The 18592-nt window shown below is 45.1% G+C and overlaps 1 protein-coding gene across 21 annotated transcripts in view; it reads left to right on the forward strand.

The window, feature by feature from the left end:
• Positions 1-18592, forward strand: part of RYR3 (ryanodine receptor 3) — a 644727-nt gene that overhangs the window by 162981 nt on the left and 463154 nt on the right. The gene's annotated exons all lie outside the window — the stretch shown is intronic.

The following is an 18592-nucleotide window of genomic DNA, read 5'->3' on the forward strand; positions in this document are numbered from 1 at the left end:
TTCGCTGGTGTAGGAGCTAAGGAAAAGCATCAATACCCTCGTTATGGCATGTGCATTTTTCTAGGGATGTGCACGAAACATGTTTCAGGATGTGATTTGGAACACATCCCCTGCCCCTTTAAAATGGAGGAGAGCAGGTACATACCTGCTCCTCCTCCACTCGCTGCTGCTCCCTGAATTGGCAGTGCTCTTCCCAGCTATCCTCACATGCCGGAAGCACTCTCCCCCAGCTGCCCCTGTGCGATGCCAGCACGCACATGGCCTCCACGCATGTGAAGATAGCTGGGAGGAGCACCACCAATTCAGAAAGTGGTGGTGATTGGTGGGGGTGAAGGTATGCACCTGCTCTCCTGTGTTTTAAAGGGGCAGGACATATGTTCCGAATCATATCTTGAAAACGCGATTCTTGCACATCCCTACATTTTTCCCTATTTGGCTATGTACCAAGTCAGTGGTCTGCACTAAAGAGAGCTTAGGAGAGTGAGAGGTGCTCTTCTCATGCTAACGTGTGGGAATCAGGTTGGCAACCTGGATCAATATGACCCACCTTGCTTCTAGCTGTGTAAATGCAGTCGGAGTAACAATTACAGCCTGCCCATGAAGCATATAAACTGTTACAGCTTTCAGTAGCTCACTACATAGCTTGGCGTAAATCACAAAATATCACAGGTCTGGCCTCCACACTTAAGTGAATTAGTAAGAACAAAATTACTATGTGGGTTGCTGATTCATGTTTCCATTGATTTATCAAGTGCCTCTTGTGGATATCTCAAGCCAGTGAATTGTGGCAGTTATTCTGTCCTTAGATTGCCAGCTGGATTGGTAGTCTTGGCAGGGAAATCTGAGAACATTGTAAAAGATTGTCCTTAATGCTTGTGAATTTCAACCCACTACCACCACCCCAGGCCCAGAATTATTTAGCCTAGCCAAGATTTTTTACTCATCTGTGTATGTAAAAAAGGGCAGTAACTTTTCTTTAAGAAATATTAGTGAAATTCTCCAATCCTTGGATCGGGAACAATTTGTAAGCACCAATCAGTCTAAGTATTTTTCACCCCATGAAATATTGGCATTGGAATACTCTTAAATATGACTGACAAATTCTTCAGAGGTTCATATATGCATGCACATCAATAGATTTTGCATTTAAAGCCAGTTCTAGTGCTAAAAAACCAGTGTAGGTGGTTTTTTTTAAAGAATTAAATTATCTATATACCACTTTTCAATGAAAAAGTTGCCATTTTACCCCATAAATGATATTAATAATAATGATATAATATTGCCCAATGGAAGCAACATCAACATCAAGAACCTGGAAGAGAAAGAACATTACAAATACTTGGGCATTCTCCAGGCTGATAACATCGCACACACTGAAGTTAAAAGAAAAATGGGAAGTGAATACATCAGGAGAGTTAGAAAAATCCTAAAGTCCAAACTCAATGGCGGGAACACCATACAAGCCATAAACACCTGGGCTATACATGTTATCAGATACACTGCAGGAATAATAGACTGGACCCAGGCAGAGCTAGAGACGCTAGACCAGGAAAATAATGACCATCAATCATGCTCTACACCCCTGCAGTGATGTAGATAGGCTATACCTCCCTCGCAGCTCAGGTGGAAGAGGAATGTTGCAAGTCCATCAAACAGTAGAGGAGGAGAAAAGAGGCCTTGAAGAATATATCAAGGACAGCGAAGAAGATGAACTTCAAATGGTCAAGAACAAGAAACTATTCAACACCAATGAAGCAAAGCAGGCCTACAAGAAAGAAAAAGTCAAGAACCGAGCAGAAAAATGGAGAAATAAGCCCCTGCATGGTCAATATTTGCTCAATATAAGTGGAAAATCAGACATCACCAAGACCTGGCAATGGCTTAAGAATGGTTACTTGAAGAAAGAAACAGAGGGTTTAATACTGGCTGCACAAGAACAGGCACTAAGAACAAATGCAATAAGAGCAAAAGTCGAAAAATCCACCACAAACAGCAAGTGCCGCCTTTGTAAAGAAGCAAATGAAACAGTGGACCACCTAATCAGCTGTTGTAAAAAGATTGCACAGACTGACTACAAACAAAGGCATGACAAGGTAGCAGGGATGATACACTGGAACATCTGCAAAAAAGACAAGCTACCTGTAGCCAAAGATTGGTGGGACCATAAAATTGAAAAAGTTGTCTAAAATGAAGATGCAAAAATATTATGGGACTTCCAACTACAGACAGACAATGATCTGCCACACAATACACTAGATATAGCTGTAGTCGAGAAGAAACAAAAACAAGTGAAAATAATTGACATAGCAATACCAGGGGATAGCAGAATAGAAGAAAAAGAAACAGAAAAAATCACAAAATACAAAGATCTACAAATTGAAATTGAAAGGCTGTGGCAGAAGAAGACCAAAATAATCCCAGTGGTAATTGGCATCCTAGGTGCAGTTCCAAAAGACCTTGAAGAGCACCTCAACACCATAGGGGCCACAGAAATCACCATCAGCCAGTTACAAAAAGCAACATTACTGGGAACAGCCTATATTCTGCGGCGATATCTATAATAACAAGAACAATATTGATAACAATATTCTGACATCCCAGATCCTTGGAAAGGACTCGATGTCTGGATAAAACAAACCAGTCAATAGCACCTGCCTGACTGTGTAAACAAGAAGTAATAGCAATAATAATAAAATTTATACCACCCTTCCAAAAGGCTCATGGCTGTTTACATTAAACAGCATTAAAATCAATCAACAATTAAAACAGAAATTATAAAACAATTAAATAGCCAGAACTATTTAAAAACAAGTTTTAATATTTTCAAGAGAAGTAACCATATTGTTGGCTCCTGCTATGTGACTTCTTTACCCTAAATGTTACTAGAGAAGAATAAGAAGCCACCATGTAGAGGCAGCTGTGACAACACTCTTGGGATGTAGGAATTTATATTTTATATTCTTCCCTTCGTCCAAGAAGCTTAGGACAACATACCTGATTTACTTCCACTCATCTTATTGTTACAACAACCCTGTGAGGTAAATTATGTTGGCTTGCCCAGAGTTGCCTAATGAGCTTCATGACTGAGCAGGACTTTGGAACTGGGTCTCTGCAGTCTTAGGGGCTATTCTGAAGATCAGCAAAAATTGAGCTAGCCTCTGCTAGCCCGATTTTTGCCGATCGTCAGAACCACTGGGCTTGGCTGCGAGCCCGGTGATTCTGGAGCAGGTAACCCGCTCAAGAACCCCTGCTCCTAAACCAGGTTTGCTGAGCGAGCGCTCCGCAAACCTGGTTTTTAGAATCGTGAGTAGCCACTGTGCGGCTTCACGCCATGCCTACTCATGAGTAGACCCCCCCCGGAGGGGAGGCGAAAAGCCACCTCCCAGCTCCTGGGGTCTCCCCAGTATGCCCTGCGCCCTCGCGCAGGGCATACTGGGGCTTCCGGGGGGGCGTGTGGCCCCCGAGCTCCCCAGGCCCTGCCGGCTCAGTTTTGGAGCCGGTAATCGTGTTCCCTCCCTGCTCATGAGCGGGGAGAGCGAGCTTAGCCCGCTCTTCCCGCTCACCACCCCAAACCAGGTCTCACGGATCATGAGACCCGGTCCTTAGTCTAACCACTACACCACAGTGAGGTCATTCACACAATCGAAAATTGTGTTCTACCTGGGTTTTGGAGCTCTGTGTGCTCCCAATTTTTGGTTGTGTGGAAGCAAAGTAAGAGGAAAACCTGGGTAGAAGTGATTATGTGGAAACAAGGTAGGAGGGAAACCGGGGTAGCTTTTCCTCCTGCTTTTCTTCCACACAATCACTTCTATCCAGGTTACCCTCTTACCTTGCTTCCACACAACCAAAAATTGGGAGCGGACACAGCTCCAAAACCCAGTTAGAACACAATTTTCGATTGTGTGAATGACCTCATTGACGTTCATTATGTTTAAGATGACATGAGAGTTCTGTCTGTGATTGCTGATGGTGCTTAAACCAGTGGGAGTAAGCATGGGCAGAGAGGCTTGACCCCCTTGTCTATCCTGATGGCCCTTATACTGTAGCTATATATATATTTTTTACAAAGCTTGGGCAGGGGGCATGATTTGAGCAAAATTGGAGGTAGGTGGGAGGTGGGGCTTGCAGATTTAATAATTTATATCTGTGCTCCACTTCCCTTTTGCACCTGGGTAGTCAAAGCATTCATTGAGGTTATTCTCACAATCAAAAAGTGTTCATAATTTTTGGTTGTGTGGAAGCAAGGTAGGAGGAAAATCTGGTAGAAGTGATTGTATGGCAGTAAAGTAGAAGGAAATGCTACCCAGGTTTTTTTCCTACCTTGCTTCCACACAATCAAAAATGGGGAGCACACACAGCTCCCAAACCTGGGTGGAACACATTTTTTGATTGTGTGAATGACCTCACTGTCACAATAGCTTACTAGTTGATAGGCCAGGTATCAACCTGAGAATCCTGATTCAAGGCCTGCGGTTCCTGACAGGACACCTGGCAATGCAGATAAGTTGGTGGAAATAACTTTATGTGGACTGGCACAATCTCCAATAGCTGGAGCCTATAGATCCTTTGAGGGGCAGCCCTTCCATAAGACGAAGTGAGACCAGTTGCAGGGGAGTAACAGCAGGAGAGAGGGCATGCCCTCAACTCCTGCTGTAGGCTTCCAGTGGCATCTGGTGGGCCGCTCTGTGAAACAGGATGCTAGACTAGACGGGCCATGGGCCTGATCCTGCAGGGCTGTTCTTATGTTCTTATGAGGCTGTGGTCCCAGGCAGCAGATTATTAGGGTGCATCTCACTTCTTTAAAAAAATGGGAAAGATGGGGAGGAAGGTGCATGCAAGAGGAAGCAGCATTTGGTGCCCTACCTCGGGCAAGCAGAGGTCTTGAGCTGCCATTGAATCCACCCCCCTTTACACTTATTGGCCCACATGTCCTTCTGCAGCATCAGGAGGGCGGAGCTGAAGGTGCACCCTCACAGAGCAAGTGCTTTGGAGTTCATCCAGAGGGTTGCTTAGAAGCAGAATATGCATGCAGGAGGAGGAAGGAGTGATTTTTGCTGCCTCTCTTCCCTCCAAAAGTACTTCTTGACTTCCAGAAATGTGTTCCATATTTGTTTATTTTTTACATTTATATTCTACTCTTCCTCCGAGGAGCTCAAAGTGGTGTACATAGTTATTTTTACCTCACAACAACCTTAGGATTGTATAACTGTCAGGGACATATTTTTGGAAATAAAAAAATCCTTGATAGGTGAGAGCAATTAAAATCACTCCCCCTTTCCTCTCCGTACTCACTTGGCTGCAGGATGGACTCTTTGCTTGAGCTGTGTAGCAGCCTCTCTGCAAATGCATAGCTCTTGCTCTGCTTTGTGGAATGTGCCAATTGATATATATCAAGATACCTTCTGTGTTTGTTTGTTTGTTCGTTCGTTCGTTCTCCCTCTCCCTCTCTCCCTCCCTCTCCCTCTCTCTCTCTCTGTCGTCGGACCAGTTTTTTTTATGGAAGCACACAAAATAAAAACACCCAAAGCCTGTAACTGTAAAACTCATACAATCTTTTGTAGGTTGCTTTAAAAAACAAAACAAAACAAAATTACAAGTCTATCTAATTTTCTTTTCACATATTAGATTATTGGTAGGCTAACTTAAAGTTCACTTTCTTTAGTGTAGCATCTTGGAAAACTCTTCTGTAAACAGATGTCTGCTGACCTGCAGCACACTTGTCAGCTTTGTTTTCCATTGTGAATTGGGCATGTACCAATGGAACACTATGGATTTGAAGACCTTGGTCTATACATCAAGCTAGTTATATGCTACTCAGTTATGTCTACTCTAGCTGCTCATATGTATCTATTAGTCTTTCCAGGGACAATTAAGAGTAGATTATTTAGAAAGAAAAAATACTATTTTTGAAAATACCGAGATTTTGAAAACTAATCTAAAATAAAGGATTAATTTTCTTATTTTTTTTCAAACTTTCCACTTAGCCGTACTATAGTTCAAAGAGTTAAATAGCCTTAAATACAAAGAGAATAAAGTATCTATAGTAATACCTTTGACCACAGCAATTTTTTGTCCATCTGCTATCTAAAAGCACTTCCAAAAAAACCCAGTGTTGTAAAAACCCTGTGTCAGGATGCAATATTCTTAATGACCATGTTCTTTCATGGGATTTTAACAGTGATAAATTCATCAGTGAATTGTATAGAACTATAAAATGGTAAATTGAAAATAAAGTGTATATCTTAAAGTAAAATTATAGTGACTGAAAGATATTTAGCAAATTCAAATCCACACCACCAGTATATTGGTCATCTAACAATAAATGAGAAACACAGTCTTATAATGCATTTTTTTTATTTTTTTAATGCTTCTGGAAAGTTTATAAGAAAGGTAAGAAAGTGCCTTTTAAAGTTTCTATTCAGAAGATAACACTGCAGAAAACATTTTAATTTGCAGGCATACAAATATAAACCAGCAATGGTGCAGAAGGTGTAGTGAAGGAAAGTGCTGATTTTTGTAAGATGCGAAGTCTTAGGAATACAGGAACATAGGAAGCTGCCATATACTGAGTCATATCATTGCTCTATCTCGCTCAGTATTGTCTTCACAGACTGACAGCGGCTTCTCCAAGATTGCAGGCAGGAATCTCTCTCAGCCCTATCTTGGAGAAGCCAGGGAGGGAACTTGAAACCTTCTGCTCTTCCCAGAGTGGCTCCCAGGGGTGGAGCCACCATTGGGCAAACGGGTTCAAAGAGCTGCCGCCAATCAGGGGCCGCTCCTCCTTGTGGCCCCAATCCCCCCCATCTGACATCAAATGCAGGGGGTGCTGGTTTGGCTCCTGAGTGGGGGCTGCATGGCCCTGTTTGGCAGTTAAACGGCCAGCACTGCGTTTGCGGTGTGGCCAGGCACGGCTCTTCCCTGCAGTGGCTCCGCTTGGGAGCCAGACCATGCCCCCTGTGTCTGACGTGGGGGCATAGCTAGCCCCCGCATCAGAGGTGGAGGCGGGGTGAGAGTGGCCACCTCGCCATGGCTGGGCACGGGCCGCTTCATCCCCTGAGGGGAATATCTTACAGTGCATTCAAATGCTTAGCTAGGGGACAAGTCATGCTTGCTACCACAAGACCTGCTCTCCTCACTAAGTCTTAGTTACTTATATAAGAACAACCCTGCTGGATCAGGCCTATCTAGTCCGGAATCCTGTTTACACAGTGGCCCACCAGATGCCTCTGAGAAGACCACAGGCAAGAGCTGAGGGCATGCCCTCTCTCTTGCTGTTGCTGCCCTGCAACTGGTATTTAGAGGCATCTTGCCTCTGAGGCTGGAGGTGGCTTATAGCCCCCAGACTAGTAGCCGTTGATAGACCTGTCCTCCATGAATTTGTCCAAGCACCTTTTGAAGCCATCCAAGCTAGTGGCTTTATGTGCTGTATGAAGAAGTATTATTTATTTATTAATTTTTAAATTTATTTAATACATTTCGATACCGCCCGAAACACAAGTTCTATGGACGGTTTACAAAACAATAAAAACAGCCGATAAAAGATTAAAACATTTCAACAATTAAAAAGTTAAAACTATTAAAACACAATTAAAACAGTATCTAATTAAAAGCCTGGGTGAACAAATGCATCTTGACTTCCCTTTTAAAAGTTGTAAGAGATGGGGAGGCTCTTATTTCAGCAGGAAGTGTGTTCCAAAGCCTTGGGACAGCAGTGGAGAACGCCCGTCCCCGAGTAGCCACCAGACGAGCCAGTGGCAACTGCAGACAAACCTCTCCAGATGATCTCAATGGGCGGTGTGGTTCATAGTGAAGAAGACATTCTCTTAAATACCCAGGGCCCAAGCTGTTTATGGTTTTATAGGTTATAACCAAAACCTTGTACTCTTCCCGGAAACATACTGGCAGCCAGTGTAGATCTTTTAAGACAGGAGGGATATGGTCTCTCCGAGATGACCCAGAGACCAATCTGGCCACCGCATTCTGGACTAACTGCAGTTTCTGGACTACATACAAAGGCAGCATTGAGTGCACATAGAGTGCACTGCAGTAGTCAAGTCTGGAGGTGAACAGCAGATGTACTACTGTTCTGAGGTCATTTATCTCAAGAAATTGATGCAGCTGGCATATCAACCAAAGCTGATAAAAGGCATCTCTGGCCACTGCCTCAACCAGGGACACCAGGGAGAGTTTTGTGTCCAGAAGCACCCTCAGACTGCATACCTGTCACTTCTGGGGAAGTGTGACCCCATCCACAACAGGCAGATCAAAATAATCTCCCAAGTTCCGACCCCGCACAATAAGTACCTCTGTCTTATCTGGATTCAGTCTCAGCTTGTTACCTTTCATCCAGCCCATCACTGCCTCCAGGCCAGCATTTAGGGAGGTTATGCCTTCTCCTGATGACGTTGACATGTAGAAATAGATTTGGGTGTCATCAGCTTACTGATAACACCCTGCACCAAATCTCCTGATGATCTCTCCCAGTGGTTTCATGTAGATGTTAAAGAACTTTGGAGACAATATGGAGCCCTGAGGGACACCATACAGAAGTTCAGTTTTTGAAGAACAACAGTGCCCAAGAGCCACCATCTGGAATCTGCCCGAGAGATAGGAGTGGAACCACCACAAAGCAGTGCCTCCCACCCCCAACCCTCTCATATGCTTCAGAAGGATACTATGGTTGATAATATCGAAAGCCGATGAGAGGTCCCAAAGGACCCACTTTCTCTGTCAATTCCCAATTGGAGATCATCCATCAGGCCGACCTAGGCAGTCTCCACCCCATAGCCCACCCCAAAGCTGGTCTGAAATGGGTCTAGATAATCAGTTTCATTGAAGACTGCCTGGGGTTGGGAGGCCACCACCCTCTCAGTTACCTTGCCCAGCCACGGAAGGTTGGAGACAGGCCTATAGTTACTCAACTCTGAGGAATCCAGGGCAGGCTTCTTCAGAAGTGGTCTAATAATTGCCTCCTTAAGACAAGGAGGCATCCTGCCCTCCCTCAGAGAAGCATTTATGATCTCTACCACACCTTCTTCAATAACCTCCCTGCCAGATAGTATTAGCCACGTTGGGCAAGGGTCAAGAGAACAGGTGGTAGCTCGCATCACTCCAAGCAGCTTGTCCACATCCTCATGAGTCCCAAACTGAAACTGATCCAGCCTAATCACATAAGAGGAGTCGCTGGACACCTCTGATTCAGACACTGCAGTAATCGTGGCGTTTGAATCCAAGTTGGCCTGAATATGAGAGATTTTATCCACAAAGAAATCATTAAACACATCACCGTGGGTAATAAATGGTTCCAAATTCTGATTCAAGGGAGGAGGGGCACTCACTAGCCCTTTCACAACCCTGGACAACTCCGCTGGACATGAACTTCCGGATGCAATACAGGACAAAAAGAATCGCTTCTTTGCCGCACGTATGGCCAGAGCATAGATTTTCAAATGTGCTCTATGTTGCAATCTGTCAGATTTGAGTCAAGTCTTCCTCCACTTGTGCTCCAGTCCTCTACCTCGCTGCTTTAGCCCCCGTAGTTGTTCCCTATACCAAGGGGCCAATTTTGAAGCGGGTCAGAGAGTTCGCTTAGGTGTGATCATGTCTACTGCCCTGGTGAGCTTGCTGTTCCAGTTCTCCACCAGGGCATTAACAGGATCACCGGCAAAGCCAACACTAAATCCCTCCAAGGCTTCTTGGAACCCTATTGGATCCAATAACCTCCTTGGGCGGACTATTCTAATGGGCTCCTCGCCCCTGCGAAGGTGGGGTGTGACTTGTGCGTCCAACCTTAACCAGATGGTGGTCCGTCCATGACAATGGGGAAATCACAGGAGTCCCCACCCACAGAACACCACCCTGATCAGAGTGAAAGGCCAGATCAAACGTGTGACCTGCAATGTGCGTCGATCCCAAGACCCTTTGGGATAGGCCCATAGTTGTCATGGCTGCTATGAACTCCTGAGCCACCGCAGACAAATCGGTCCCATAGTGGACATTGAAGTCTCCCAGCACCACAAGCCTGGGAGACTCCAGTGCCAAACCTGAGACCAAATCTGTCAGCTCAGTTAGGGACTCCACTGGGCAGCGGGGCAATCAGTGCACCAAGAGAAATCCAAGTCTATCCCTGGTCCCCAAACTTAGGTACACACATTCAATATGGTCAGACACTTCCACAGGGATCCTGGTCAGGGAAAGGTTATTCTTATAGACCACAGCCACTCCACCTCCCCACCCACGTCCCTGCACCTGCTCCTCAACAGAATACCCTGGAGGGAGAAGCTGGGTCCAGACTGGGCCACCAGCCTCTTCCAACAAAGTCTCTGTAATACATACCAGGTCTGCCCCTTCATCCAGAATCAGATCATGGATAGTTTCCAACTTATTCTGGACAGACCTGGCATTACAGAGGAGCAAGGTGAGAGTCTCTGGGAGGTTGGCACTACACGCCAAGTTCAAAGAGCTGGCAGGGCAGCCAGAATGGGAAACAGCTAATAGATTTCTGACTTCCCTTCCCCTGTAACAACACGCTGACCTTCCAACTTTACTTCCTCTATTCCCCACCAACACCGGAATAGCCATCCCACAGACGGTGGACACACACCCTGTCTCCCCATCCGCAGACAAACCAAGACAGATCTGAAACACCCAGGATCGAAAAACAACAACAGAAGCCAACAATTATCACCAGGCCCTCACCCTCGTTGCCCCCCGAAGTGCCTCCCCCAAAGGGGCAACCCCCTTTGGTGTCACCCCTTTGGTAGAGACCCCTTCGGTGACGGGCCTGCTGCCACAGTGCAGCAGTCCTATTATAAGCCCAGAAAGATGGCTACTCTGAGCAGCTGGCCCTCAAGAACTGCTGACTCTTGTCAGAAATCTCCTGGCTCTCAGTTTCATGGGATGACCTATGGTTCTAGTGTTTTGAGAGTGTGTGTGTGTGGGAGGGGGGGATATCACGCTGTCCACTCTCTCTACTCCCTGCTTAATTTTATACGAGGTATACCTATCAAGTCTCCTCATAGTCACCTCTTTTCCAAACTAAAAAGCCCCAGATGCTGTAGCCTTGCCTCATAAGGAAAGTGCTCCATGTTCCTGATCTTCTTGATTGCCCTCTTCTGCACTTTTCCCAGTTCTGCAATGTCCTCCTTAAGACACGGTGGCCAGAAGTGTACATAATCAGGGAGATGCGGCCTGAGGGTGAATCAGCATGTGCGGGGCCCACTTAACATTTCATATGATAACAAAATCATACTGACTGATGACATACTGTGTACACAGTGTAAGTAAGAGAGGTTTTTAGACACGTCTAACCAGCTTGGATGTATAATGCATTTGTAAGGAAAAAAGTTAAAAGCACAACACATACCCCTTGCTTCACAGTTCTCACTCAGACATTCTGGATTGCAAACCAACTTGAGCATAGTACATTTACAAATAAAATAAATAAAGATAGGGTTTTTTAGTTTTACTGTTAGCCCCACTCTCACGAGGTGTGAAGGGCTCTATGGATAGAGAGAACACAGCTTTACTGCAGTAGGGGAAAATTATTAAAAATCAACAATTTCTCCAATCCATTTCAAATTCCATATTCAGAGCCCTCCTTCCCTGCCCTGCATCTGTGCCCAATAGCAAAGCTCTATAGCAAGCCATTCCATAAATAAGCCCTATAGCAAGCCATTCCATTAATAATAATAATAATAATAATAATTTCAATTTCTATACCACCCTTCCAAAAATGGCTCAGGGCGGTTTACAAAGAAAGGTTTACAAACAAATAAGATGGCTCCCTGTCTCCAAAGGGCTCACATTCTAAAAAGAAACATAAGACACACACCAGCAACAGTCACTGGAGGTACAGTGCTGGGGGTGGATAGGGCCAGTTACTCTCCCCCTGCTAAATAAAGAGAATCACCACATTAAAAGGTGCCTCTTTGCCCAGTTAGCAGGGGATGCTCTTCCCAAAGCAGGGGATGCTCTTCCCAAAGTGGGAGAATAATGGGAAAAGAGAAATCCCATACCTTCTGTTGCTGGCTCTGAGGAGGAGGAGAGCTCTAAGACTTTCTCAGCACAGCCCAGGGTTGCAGGGCAGGGAGGACAGAGGGTGTGCATAGTGCTCTGGTGGACAGCCAGTGCTTCCCACTCTGCCTCCATTCCAGGCTGGAGAGCTTCAGGCAGAGTCAGGGACTGGGGACTAGAGGAGAGACTCAGGGAGGCCTGTATTAGCAGAGAGGTCTCCGGAGGTCTCCTGCCCAACAGCTGAGAGTTGGGCCAGAGAGGGAGTGGAGGCAGCGGGGCTGCAGGGGGCCTTTTCATTTGCACAAAGCCTTCACTCGGCTTCTTCAGCAGCAGGTCAGTTGACCAGATGTGGGGGAGGAAGGTAAATTTTGGAGGGCAGGCTGCTTCAGTGCAGGTCCTGTCCCAGCGTTGGACCCAGGGAGATTGCCTTGGAAACCCCACCCTAAGGACAGCCCTGTACACAATACTCCAAATGTGGTCGCATCGTAGATTTGTATAAGGACATTATCATATTAGCATTTTTATTTTCAGTCTCCTTCCTAATGATCCGTAGCATGGAATTTGCTTTTTCACAGCTGCTGTGCACTTATTCAACCCTTTCAACATGCTATCCACTAGGGTTATGCAAACTGACTTGGTCTGAGCTTGGCTCAACAGGTTCAAGGTTAAACCAGACGGACCACGGCCAGTCTGAGTTCAAACCGATCTGGGCTTGGTTTGAACTGAACTGGTTCAGAGCTCTACTGGTAAAGGGGAATTCAGTGAGGACTCCCCTTTACCAGTAAGGGGTAGGGGGGCTTCCCTAAGCCTAGAGGGGGCAGGAAGAGAGTCAGTTAGTATTTAGGAACATAGGAAGCTGCCATATACTGAGTAAGACCATAGGTCCATCTTGTTCAGTATTGTCTACACAGACTGGCAGCGGCTTCTCCAAGGTTGCAGGCAGGAGTCTCTCTCAGCCCTATCTTGGAGATGCCAGGGAGGAAACTTGGAACCTAGATGCTCTTCTCAGAGCGGTTACATCCCCTAAGGGGAAGATCTTACAGTGCTCACACACATCAAGTCTCCCATTCATATGCAACTAGGGCAGACCCTGATTAGCTAAGGGGACAAGTCATGCTTACTACCACAAGCCAGCTCTCCTCTCCTTACAAGTACTATAATAGGTGGTGGTGGCTCCCCACCACCACCACGCAGACCCTGGCAACTCTGGGGGAGGCTGGTGGGGGTGAGCCACCACACCCTCAGCCCCTCTGCAGCCTCTGCTGCCGCTGGTAATGATAGTACTTGTAAGTACTAAATGACTCGCATTCCAGCCCCTCTAGGCTTAGGGAAGCTGCCCTGTCCTCACTGGATTCTCCCTTACCAGTAGAGCTCTGAACTGGTTCTATCCAGTCCAGTGGTTGAACTGGACCGGGTCCAGTTCAACCAGAGCCAAAACTGAGCTGGCAAAACTGATCTTGTGCACATCCCTACTGTCCATCACAACACCAAGATATATCTCCTGGTCAGTCATCCTCAGCTCAAACCCCATCAGTGTGTATATGAAAGTTTGGGTTTATTACCCTAATATTCATCACTTCACCTTACACTGAACAGCATTTGGCATTTTGTCGCTCACTCACCCAGTTTGGAGAGATCCTTTTGGAGCTCCTCACAATCTATTTTGGATTTCACTACCCTAAATAGTTTAGTGTCATCTGCAAATTTGGCCACATTGATGCTTACCCCAATTTCTAGATAATTTATGAAGAAGTTAAAGAGCACTGGTCCCTGTACAGACTGCAGGGGGACTCCACTTCTTTCTATTGTGAAAACCATTTGTTCCTACTCTCTGTTTCCTGTCCTTCAACCATTTGCCAAACTACAACTGAACCTGTCCCTTTATCCCATGACTGCTAAGTTTACTCAAGAGCCTTTGGTCAAAAGCTTCTTAGAAGTCCAGGTCACCTGGACTTCCAGTCACCTTTATCTCCTTGCCTGTTGACACTCTCAAAGAACTCACAAAATGTTAGTGAGGCAAGACTTGCCATTGCGGAATCATGTTGGTTCTCCTTCAGCAAGGCCTGTTCTTCCATCTTTTAAACAATTTTTTCCTTAAGTATGCTTTTCATCAACTTACCTGGCACAGAAGTTACCTGACCGGCCTGTAATTTCCTGGATACCACCTGGATCCCTTTTTGAAAATTGGAGTTACATTAGCTATTTCCAGTCCTCTTGTGCAGAGCCTGACTAGAGGGACAAGTTGCATATTTTTATTAGGAGATCAGCAATTTCACATTTGAGTTTCTTGAGAACTCTTGGGTGGATGCCATTTGGCCCTGACAATTTGTTAATGTTTAATTTTTCAAGACAGTTTAGAACATCCTCTCTTGTCACCTCAAATTGGCTCTGTTCTTCAGCATCCAAGCCAGAGAAGCTCAGTTCTGGAGCAGGTATATGATCTATATCCTCCACCCTTTGAAGACAGATGCATCCCTCCCCCCATTTGCCTCTGCTGCTATTTGTAAGTACTACAGACCCACCCCCTCTAGGCTTAGGGGAGCCCCTCTGCCCCTTTATTGGTAAAGGGGAATCCTCACCAGCTTCTCCTTTACCAGTATATCTCCGAGCCAGTCTAAACCAGTTCGGTTTGAACCGGGGCCAGTCCAGATATCATTTGGACTGGTGCCCCCCTCTGGGGCACCAGCCTGGTTTGAACTTGGAGTGCCCAAACCAGGTTGGCTTTATTTGAACTTTGATTCAAATCAAGCCAGCTTACCACCCTAGCAGGAGTTTTTTGCTTCTGAAACATTTAAAGCCATTTTTGTTATTCCCCTTGACACTTCTAGCTATATGCTGTTCAAACTCTCTTTTGTATCCCTTATTGTTTCCTTCCATTTCTTTTGCCAAAGTTTATGCTCCTTTCTGTTCTCTTCATTTGGGCAGGACTTCCATTTTCTGAAAGAAGTCTTCTTCTTTTTTATAGCTTCCCTGACTCTACTTATTAGCCAAGCTTGCATCCTCCTGAACTTGGTGGTACCTTGATATACATTCAAACTGAGCATCTATTATTGTCTTTTTGAATCAGTTCTATATTTTCTGGAGTGATCTGATGCTCCTGACTTTCCCTTTCAGCTTGCTTTTTTCCCATTTTTGAGAAGTTTCCTCTTCTTAAGTCCAATGCATCTGTGTTGGACTTCCTTAGCAATGACTCACTCGCATATATGCTGAATTGGATCACACTATGGTCACTGTTCCCCAATGGTTCTGCAACTCTGACATCTCACACCAGGTCCTGGGTACCACTCAAGATTAAGTCCAATATTGCCTTCTCTCTGGTTGGTTCCACAACCAACTGTTCTAAGGCATAGTCATTTAGCATGTCTAGAAATTTGGCCTCTCTGTCAATACCCACGTGTGAATTTGCCCAGTCTATATGAGAGTGATTGAAGTCACCCATTATTACAGCTCTGACTCTCTTCAACACCTCTCTGATTTGCTTCTCCAGCTCCACGGCACTCTCACTGTTTTGATGCGGAGGGCGATAGCACATCCCTAGTAAAATATTTCCCTTCAGCTTTCATATTGTTACTCATAATGAGAAGGTCTAGGTTTTCTTGCTCATTGGATTCTATCCCTTCTTTAACATACAGTGCTACTCTAACCTCAATCTGCCCCTCCCTGTCCTTTTTGTAGAGTTTGCATCCAGGAATAACAGTATCCCAATAGTTCTCACCCTTCCACCTGGTTTACGTTATGCTCACTATACCTATATTTTCATTAGTAACTAAGCACCAATTCACCAATCTTGGCTTGGAGGCTTCTAGCATTGGTATATAAACACCAATATGCCTAGTCTCTTACCTGGCATTGGCGTGTGCTATCTCACTTAACGTCACTTGACCTTTTTGACCAACTTTTAAGAGCTCCTATCTGCTCTACTCCTGGTTCTGCTCTGTCCCCTTCTTCTCTATCTGACATGTTTGCATCATCGCACCACAGGGAATTTTGCTTGCCCAACGAGATACCACCCAGTTCCTGTTGGCAATTTACCAGGCATCATTTTAAAAGCTGCTCTGTGACCTTTTTTTATATTTTAAGTGCCAGCATCCTGGTTCCATCTTGGTTCAAGTGGAGCCCATCTCTTTTGCACAAGCTTCACTTGCCCCAAAATGTATCCCAGTGCCTAACAAATCGGAACCCCTCTTCCTGGCATCAGTCTCATCCACACATTGAGACCCCTCAGCTCCATCTGGCTCACTGGCCCTGCACCTGGAATGGGTAGCACATCAGATAACTCTATCCTGGGGGTCCTGGACATCATTATGCTACCTTGCAGCCTAAATTTGACTTCCAGGACCTCTCGATTACATTTCTCAGCATAGTTAGTGCCAACGTGCACCACGACAGCTGACTCCTCCCCAGCACTGGCTAACAGTTTATCTAGATGCTGCGTGACATCTGCAACCTTCACACCAGTTAGGCAAGTCCCAGTGTGGTCAACATGTGGGTCACAAACACATCTCTCTATGCCCCTAAAGATCAAATCACCCACCACTAGGAGGCCTCCAACCATAGAGGAGTATCCTCTGTGTGAGAGGATATGGGCACATCAACCAAGGAAATGGTCTCTTCTAAAGGTTCATTTCCTCTCCCTCAGACTGATGTCCTCCTTTCCTGAGACCTCCATTCTCCATGACAGCGGAGGAGCTATCAGCCTGGGAGTGGGATGCCTTTCAAATCCCTGAAGGACATCCACATACCTCTGCCTCCCTGATCTTCTCCAGGTCAGCCATCTTGGCTTCAAGAGGACAAACTTGTTACCTGAGAGCCAGGAGCTCATACCCAGTACTTCTGCCATGACTTCCATTTTGAGCAGTAGCTTTTGACTGCAGAACCAAAACAACAACAATAATAATAAACTTTATTTGGTAGCCACCCCATAAAAATTGTTCTCTGGGTGACTCACAACACAGCATTAAAACATAAAATAAAAACACGTAACACATTAAATCATAGCAGACCAAAAGTGGGGGTAAGAAAATACAAAATAAAATACAAAGCAATTTAAGAACTTTTAACATCAGTTTAAAAACCAAATTTAAAAATCAAAATTTTAAAGTCAAAGTGAACAAAAATGTCTTTACCTGGCATCTAAAAGAACAAAGTAATGAAGCCAGGTGAACCTTACTGTGGAGGCTATTCCATAAATGGGGTGCAACCACCAAAAAGGCCCTCTCCCTAGCAGCCACCACCTCACCTCATTTGGTAGGGGCACTTGAAGCTGCTCTGAATAATATCTTAAGGTCTGGGTTAGGACATATGGGGCAACTCATGCTCTCAGGTAGCCCAGTCCTAAGCCATTTAGGGCTTTAAAAGTTAAAACCAGTACTTTGAATTGGGCTCGGAAATGGACTGGGAGCCAGTGCAGCTGATGAAGCACTGGCGCAATATGCTCAAAACATCCAGTTAATAATCCCAGTTAATAGTCTTCCAGCCCTGTTTTGTACCAACTGCAGTTTCTGGACTATTTTCAAAGGCAGCACCCCCTACACTGCATTGCAGTAATCTACAGTAAGTGAGAGTAACAAGTTACCCTCTTTACCACTGTGGCAGATTGCAGATGGAGGGGACTGCTGGTGTGATTTCTGCTGTGGTGCAGCAGCAGCACTGAAGATAACAAGACTACTGCATCTTCTAGCCCACAAGATATGAGGTGACATCAAGATCCATCTGCACCAGCCCCTAATGCAGGGCTGCACAGTTCAGACCTCCTGTAGATGTTGGACTGCAACTCTAATCATCCTTGTCTATTGATCACTGTGGCTGAGGATGATGAGAGCTTTAGTCCCAAAACAGGCCAAAAGAGACTGGAAGGCTGAAGTTGTGCAGCCATGCCCTAGTGGAACTAAGGGTCAGACTATATGTTCAGACAGAATAGGCTGTACACTTATTCTGGGAGCAGACTGTTTCAAAATGCAGGTGGACTATCTCATAATCATATCCTTGAGAGGTCCCTGAATCTGTACATAGAGACCTTCTCCCTGACTTGCTAGCTTTCCACATTCAGACTTTTATTTGACATAAGGTGTAATCCCTCGCCTGCATTTTTGAAATTATATTATCTCAGGATGAATGTACAGCATGTCTTTCATGAATATGTGAGTCAGCCCCTAACAGCTTAAACTGAAGTGCTTTGGAGCAGTCTCAAAGGCAATTACTGAATATTGATACTAATTTGTAAACATTTGTCATATTTCATATTGAGATGATGATGATGATGATGATGATTGATGATTGATTGATTGATTCAATTTCTATACCACCCTTCCAAAAATGGCTCAGGGTGATTTACACAGAAAAATAATAAATAAATAAAATGGATCCCTGTCTCCAAAGGGATCACCATCTAAAAGAAACATAAGATAGACACCAGCAACAGTCACTGGAGGTACTGTGCTGGGGGTGGATAGGGCCAGTTACTCTCCCCCTGCTAAATGAAGAGAAACACCACAATAAAAGGTACCTCTTTGCCAAATTAGCAGGGGTAAGATAGCACAGCTATTTTGTTGTCATTGTGAGTGTAAAGCTCTGCTCC

This window comes from Hemicordylus capensis, chromosome 1 (genome assembly GCF_027244095.1).
Source record: "Hemicordylus capensis ecotype Gifberg chromosome 1, rHemCap1.1.pri, whole genome shotgun sequence".
Classification (NCBI taxonomy): domain Eukaryota; kingdom Metazoa; phylum Chordata; class Lepidosauria; order Squamata; family Cordylidae; genus Hemicordylus; species Hemicordylus capensis.